The sequence below is a fragment of the Onychomys torridus genome, unplaced genomic scaffold (assembly GCF_903995425.1).
Source record: "Onychomys torridus unplaced genomic scaffold, mOncTor1.1, whole genome shotgun sequence".
Taxonomy (NCBI): Eukaryota; Metazoa; Chordata; class Mammalia; order Rodentia; family Cricetidae; genus Onychomys; species Onychomys torridus.
In genome coordinates this window covers 1-6,885 of record NW_023412494.1, presented here as the reverse complement: position 1 = coordinate 6,885, position 6,885 = coordinate 1, and the positions used below count along the sequence as shown (strand labels likewise).

The window sequence follows — 6,885 nt, the reverse complement described above, 5'->3', positions numbered from 1 at the left end:
GCTTGTCAACCTGTGACGCTTGAGTTTCTGCCTCTTTAGCCCACTCCCGGCCCCATGGGCTGAGTCACTGTTTCCCTGAGGTTAGACTGTGTCAAGTTCCCAGCCCAGGCTTCAAATCCCTGGGGCTTCCTTTCTCTTCTCTTCTTTTTCCTTCAAGACAGGGTTTCTCTGGGTAACCCTGGCTGCTGTTCTGGAACTCAGAGATTCCTGCCTCTGCCTCCCAAAGAGCTGAGAGCATGTACCACCACTTCCTGGTGAAAGCCCAGGATCTTAAGCAGTCCCAAGACACCACGGTCTTCCGAAGTCCTCTTTTTGGAAAGCATTGCCTTGCCCCATACTCTGGAGACAAACCAGACTGCCCCTGGTGGTCTGCTGGTTGGGATTCTGCACTCCTGATGGTACAGCCCGTGTGAGGTTTTACTTTCCCATTTCTCAATCTTGCCAGCTCTCCAGACTTTCACAGTATCAAGAAAACTAACCAAGTGGGATCAGATGACGAGAGCAATTCCAAGCAGAGGGGTGGAAATAAGACTGGACCCAGAGACCATGTAGGCCTGGCAGCTTGGAATAGTAATGGGCTTCCCCAGATAAGCCTGGCTGGAGGCCATCTGAAGAATCCCTGCTCCTCTCTGTGGTCTGAGGGAAGAGGACCAAGGGCATTAACTTCTGATGACTTGGCCTGGTAGACAGCACCCTCTTTGCTGGGGCTGAAGCCCCCAAGGAACAGAAATGTGGGTAGCTGTGACTTGCTGAGGATTCAGTTCCTTGGTGTGAACTGGGTCTCCGAGCTGAAACATCCTTTTCAGGGGGTAGGTGCAGGATGGGGAAAGGGAGAGAGCCAGAGCGGGGTGTGAAAGTGGTAGGTAACAACAGCTGTTGAAGCCATGAAGGCCTGACCATGTATGCCATTGGCTCCTGTGTCCCCCACAAGTATGTGGTGATACTATAGTAAGACAGTTTACTTATCAGACCCTGTGAAGTATCTCCAGCATTTTAGACAACAGGGGAGGGCTGGGGAGAGGAGCCTGGAACCATCCTCACAAAAATAAAGATATTCTAGGGACACGTGTGTCTTCCCTTAGGATCTCATACCAGGAGAAGGAAAAGGCCGAGGCTTTGGTACTAGGCCGAGGGGAGCCTGGCTCCGTACAGCTGGCTTGTCATGATGGGCTGGACCACATTTGACAATATCGCTACCTTTGTTTAAACCTAAAGCTCATGATAGGACTCCATAGATGGACTTGGTAGCAGTGGAGGAGATAAGCAGACCTCTTTGTTCCTCTCCCCAGGTCCCTTTCCTACTTTACACTATGGTTTGTTTAATAGACCTATTTGAGAAAGGTGGCTGAGCCCTGCCTATTAATGAGCCTGGTCTGAGGGTTTCACCCATGGGCCAAGGTTGGCAAGGTCCTGCTTTGACAGTGGCTAGTCCCTGGCTTCACAAGAGAATTTGGGCTCCATCCACTTGCTCTTCTGGATGATTTCCTCTCTAACACATGTCACTGGCCTAGGTCCATGAAACCTGGCCTTGCTGAAGATCCAGGACACCAGGACAGGTAAGAACAGACCAGACATCTTCTGTATCTTTCCCAGACTAGAACTCCAGGTCAGGTCCCCTCTGGGGAAGGCTCTGGGGAAGAATCCGAGTATCAAGGTTGGCTGTCACCAAGCTAGAGGCAAGCTGGGGGCTGATAGACAGCTTGAGGATGAGGGACAGTACCTGCCATATTTCCCATGTGAGGGCACAGGAGGGGTAAGTTACTAGATGGCCATCCACTTTGAGGTACATATAACTCAGAGCCCCACCCTCAGGGACCATCAGGTCCCAGAGCAGCTGCAGGCATGTGCCTACCCTCCTGTCCTGGTAGAGCTGCCGATCTGGTTTCCACACCCAGTGAAGGTGAAAACCACCTTTGGTCTCGCCTTCACTGCTGTATGGAAGGTTCAAGCTGCCTTCCCCTCCCTACAAAGCCCCCTTGGTAACTTTCCTGAACGTGCGGTTTCATCCAGACAGCTCCAGCTCTTCTGACAGCCTATGGCACACCTGAGTGGCCCCCACGCAGCCCATATGCCAAAGAGCTACCAGGAACAAATGTGGATCAGCTTGAAGAAACAGCAAGCCCTAGCCCTACCTGCCTAGCCCGCAGGAACTCAGCCCCCAAGATCTGCTTGTCCCACTCAACATGGCCAGGACCATCTTCCCACTGGCCTTCACAGGAGGCATCTGTGCAAGGAGCCCTGGATCTTTGATCCTCTTCTCTAGACCACAGCAATCGACATCTTCGGGGCTCTTGTAGCCACAGGGACCTCAAGCCAGTTTCAGTTCCCAACTACAGCCCTGTCCTCGTGTGTTCTGTCCTTCATAGGACTCTCCAGCTTGCCTCTAAATTCTCCTCAGCCCCTCCAGCAAACAGGGAAAAATATCCCACCTCCCTCTGCAATAGCTGGCCTCATCTCCATCTGCCTTGATCCTGGAGAAAGAGCCCAGTTCCCCCAGACTTCCCACACTGTGCCTGAGAATGTTCGGGGAAGGATGGTTCACACTCCAAGAAGCTGTCGGCAGCCAGCCCGGCTGCTCTTTGTTTATTAAAAGGGTACTGTTGGCTTGCGTTCAGGTCTAGGGTGACTTGCTTTGTTCCACCCTGTTGCTGTGGTTCTCTTCAGGGGGGACCAAGGAAAGCAGTCATATGAAGCAGAGAAGCAGCTGACGGCTCACGCAGCCCCCACTCCATGAAGAGACACTGGGTACAGACCCTGAAAGGCCCCAGCTGGCCAAGGAGCCCTCCTAGCCGGCCCTGCTGACAGTGGGAGGAGGCTGAAGGCACTCCTTGGACTTCCAGTCATCCTTGTCCTTGCCTCCCGTGGGATGCTGTGGGGGAGACAGAGGGGGGACGGAGTCTGACATTCGGGTGAAGGCCCCACCAGGCCCTCGCTGGTTCCAGGGCCGGGTCCTTTTCCAGAATACCTGGGAGAGAGAGGCAATGAGAGAGAGACAAGGGGGGCACCACGTCACCAGCCCCTGAAGACAGAGATGCACAAGATGCCTACCTTTGCGCCTCATGAGGAGCTTGTGAAAGAGATCCAACATCAAGTCCCCGCCTTGACCGGTGGCTCTCACTGCAGTGGGAGAGCAGAGGATGAGGGAAGAAGAGACCCAGCACGGTATTATCAAGGACAGTCACACGGGGCTCACCTGCCCCCTGCGGCACCACTCCCACACCCACTCTCTCACCACGACATGCCCGTGGCCATGTCCTCCCTAATGTTTCACTTTTCCGTACCCCAGTATGGGTAAGCACACAGGCTCAAAGGGGCCAGGCTCTATTGATAGACAGTCACAAAGCAGGTCAGAAGATCTGTGATGCAAACCCAGGACTTCTGACACTTTACACACAGGTTAACTAGGATGCCCAGCAGGATTCTTGGCAGACACAAGCCTTAGCCTCAGGATGGATAAGGATCAGTCTCTGTCTCATCTCTGAGGACTTGAGGTTCCCTTGGACAATGCTTGTCCAAGGTTCTACTTCCTCATGGTTTCAGCTGGGAGAGCTCAAGACAGGAAAGCTTCTCCCTGGGAACCCCCAGCCCAGGCCAGAGGGACAAGGGTACCTATCAAGGTAGCCACAAGGGGACTTCCTGTGGGTAGACCGGGAGCCTGGTTGCTGCAGCAGTCCCTTGGTGCTCTCACCTTGCTCCTGTTCCTTCTGTTTCTTCTTCTCCAGCTTGCGTTCCTTCACACTGTGCAGGTTGGCCTTGCCAATGCCCCCAGCTTGGCGGATGGACTCCAGTAGGGTGGCCCTGCCACTGGAGGGTCAACCACTCCTGGGAGCTCCTTGAACAGAGGTTGTTAAGGAGAAGGGTAAAGGATTGCTCAGCATTGCACGATGGGGTAAGCTGCCCAGCCTGAGGCTGGAGTGACTTCAGGATCCTGGCAAATGGAGGGGCCTATCATCCACAGGGAGGCCCAGCGGTGGAGCTGTGGCTTTCTAGCACTATGCAGGATGGTCTTGGATTTCTGCAGATAAGAGCTGAGGGGCCTCATATCTAGGCATCTCTCCTCTCCTCTCACCCCCTATGGATGACACCTGTGGTGAGACCTGTGGGTCAGATGTGCTGAGCACCATGAGCCCACAAAGGATTTTCTACCCCTAGAAGTGGCTGGAGAGAGGCTGAGAGATACAATGGAAAACTGAAATCTGGAAATTTCAAGTTTGCTAATAGACCTTTCCCCACCGGCTGAACTAGAAAAGGGCACACCACCATCCCAGGCCTTCCTGCAGTAGAGTCAGAATCGCAGAACTCTGCCATGGCACAGAAACCACTCCATCAACCCTGTAAGACGAGGTAGGTGTCCCACAATGAGAACGCTGGAGATCCCGGACCTGCAGAGAAGTCTTTGGGGATCCAACATGAGAAAACTGGGGTCCTATTAATGTGTGCCGGCCACGTGACCCTATCTGCACTGCCCTACCTGAGTGGGCCATGCTGCCGCTAATATCTTTTCCCTGGTAGCATGGCCAGGTGCAGCCGCCACTTCAGGGAACACTGGTGGTTGGGGGGCACTGACCACCACTGTGGGACCTGGGGGAGGTGGTGGGGGAGGTGGCGGTGGCGGTGGCGCTGCCAGCAGCACACCATCCTCTAGCTCTGTAAGGAAAGTGAGAATGTGTGAGGAGTGGGGGAAGGGGCCAGCAAGGGCTCTCTGGTTCCTTTCCGTCCTGGGGCCTAGCTCACCTGGCTGGAAAGGTTCAGCTACCTCTGTGTGGAAGGTGGGCAGCTCTGGGATGCGGAGGGGGCAGGAGCAGAGGGGGCAATGCCAGGCCCCAGGTCCGCACTGTACATGAGGTCATCTGCGATGCCAGGCAAGTCAGGTAGGTAGGACGGCACATCGATCTCAGGAACCTGACCCAGGTCTGGACATAGAAGTAGTTTTCCGGAGCCTGCAGGGTCAGGTGGTACAGGAAGTGTGGCAGCCCTACCAGGACCCAGGCCCCACACTGCGCCCACGGGGCAGGCGGCACATGTGGACCCACACAGCTGGGTAGGCAGAGGCCCAGTGGAGCCCTCCCTGGAACAGCACCCCACCTCACCTGCTGCCCCAGCTGCTCTCGCTTTCTGATAGACAGGGGGCATCAAACAACTTCTCCTCTTCTGTGCCCAGCATCGTGTGGGTTTTTGTTACTGCGCCAGCCAGAGGGTCCAGGAAAACATACTTCTTGTACCTGTGGAGTGGGCTGGCGTCAGGAGGCCATCACCTGTCAGGCTCCTGACCCCCCTTCCCACTGCCTTTGTCCTTTGGTCTTAGAAGCCAAATCAAACTTGTCAGTCCTGAGAACTGTACCAGGCTCAGGCCCCTGAAGCTACCTAAGCAAGGCCCCCCACCCCCACTTCCCGTTGGCTCTCTCTCGGCCATACAGATTTACTGTGGTGTTGAAGAGCAGCAGGGAGCTGATGGAGCTGATGTTGCTGGGAAGACCCCCAAGTCCCTCTTCCGCTTTATCCTCAGGCTCCGACTTGGTGTTCACACACACCGGAAAGTATTTCAGCTTCTCCTGGGGCAGGGTCAGAGTGGATGGAGTGTGAGTACCAGGCTTACAGTTTCAGCACCGTCCCAGTCTGTGGTCAACCTTCAGTCTCTGCTTCCCAGCAGCCATGGGTCACACTTAGGTGGCATGCAGACCTTCAGGACCTGCTTGTCCAGTGGGCGATGCTTGCTCTGGATCCTGTACAGGGGTCTTCTCTGCAGACCAGGGTCAAGGGCACCTGTAAACATGGAGTCATATTCCCGCAGGCGCTCCGGTGCGGGGTACTTGGCACTAGAGAAGACCTGCGGATTCAGAGTCGGCACTAAGAATGGGGTGACCATGGACAGGAGGAGGGCGAGGTGCAGCTGAGCAGCAGGGGTACAGGAAGATCAAGGCCCCAAACACAGAACACGTCATGGCCTACCTTGATTGCTTTCTTGCTGCCCTTGATCTTCTCTATCTTAGCCTGGGCCAAGAAGACCCTCTCCCTGATTGCCTGCAGCTGGCGCCGACTCAGCTCTACTTGCTGGGAGATCCTACCAAAGGAAAAAAGTGTTAGAAGATGGGGCTGACTTCAAGTTCTGTAGTCTCTGTGTTACCTGTGCCAACCGCAGACTTGAGCCTTCCAAGTCTGGGCTTACATGCTCAACTCAATATAACCTGCCTATTGGACTGTTCTTAAAGACAAAGGCTGGTAGACCCTCTGTCTGCCTGATTATTAACCCAAGGGGTCTGGGAACTCTTTGCCATGAGCTCTAGACAGAGAAGGACAGCCACTGTGGTTCTAGTTTGGTGCCCACATATGCCATCTGGAACTTATGACTCCTGGACCCAGAGTTTATAAACCTCGGGGCAAAGAGACAGTTGTTGATAGTAGCTAGTACACACAAGTACTAGCAACTGACAGGTGACAATGTCTGCACCCACACCCAGGCTTGGTGGTCACATGGTGTTGATAGACTTTTCTGCAGAGAAGAAAGCAAGTGCAACCAGGCCAATGGCTTCTCCTAAATTGACCCCCCAGCAGAGGAGCAATTGCCCTACACACTGTGGGGGGTTCACAGAATACATATGAAGTCCCAGTGTTGGCTTATGACACTTGCACGGCCCCACCCCTAGCCTGTCCCACGCTCTTCAGAGTGAGGGGTGGGCACAACCGTGCCAAGTATCCTGATGTGTCCTGACATGGCAAACATGTGTTGCCTTGGATCTCTGGACCAAACGGAATATTGAGTGAGATTCACAGGACTAAGTCCTTCTGTTCATCAAAGCCTTTCCTCACTAGAGCTTCCCTGACCAGATCAGAAACCTCTCCCAGGCACTTCCCAGGCCTAGCCCGCTTGCTCCTCCCCACAACCCC

At 54.5% G+C, this 6,885-nt stretch overlaps 1 pseudogene; it reads right to left on the bottom strand.

Moving 5' to 3' along the window:
• Window positions 1–2,785: 2,785 nt before the first annotated feature.
• Window positions 2,786–6,061, bottom strand: LOC118575678 (annotated as a pseudogene).
• Between the last annotated feature and the right edge of the window lie 824 nt (window positions 6,062–6,885).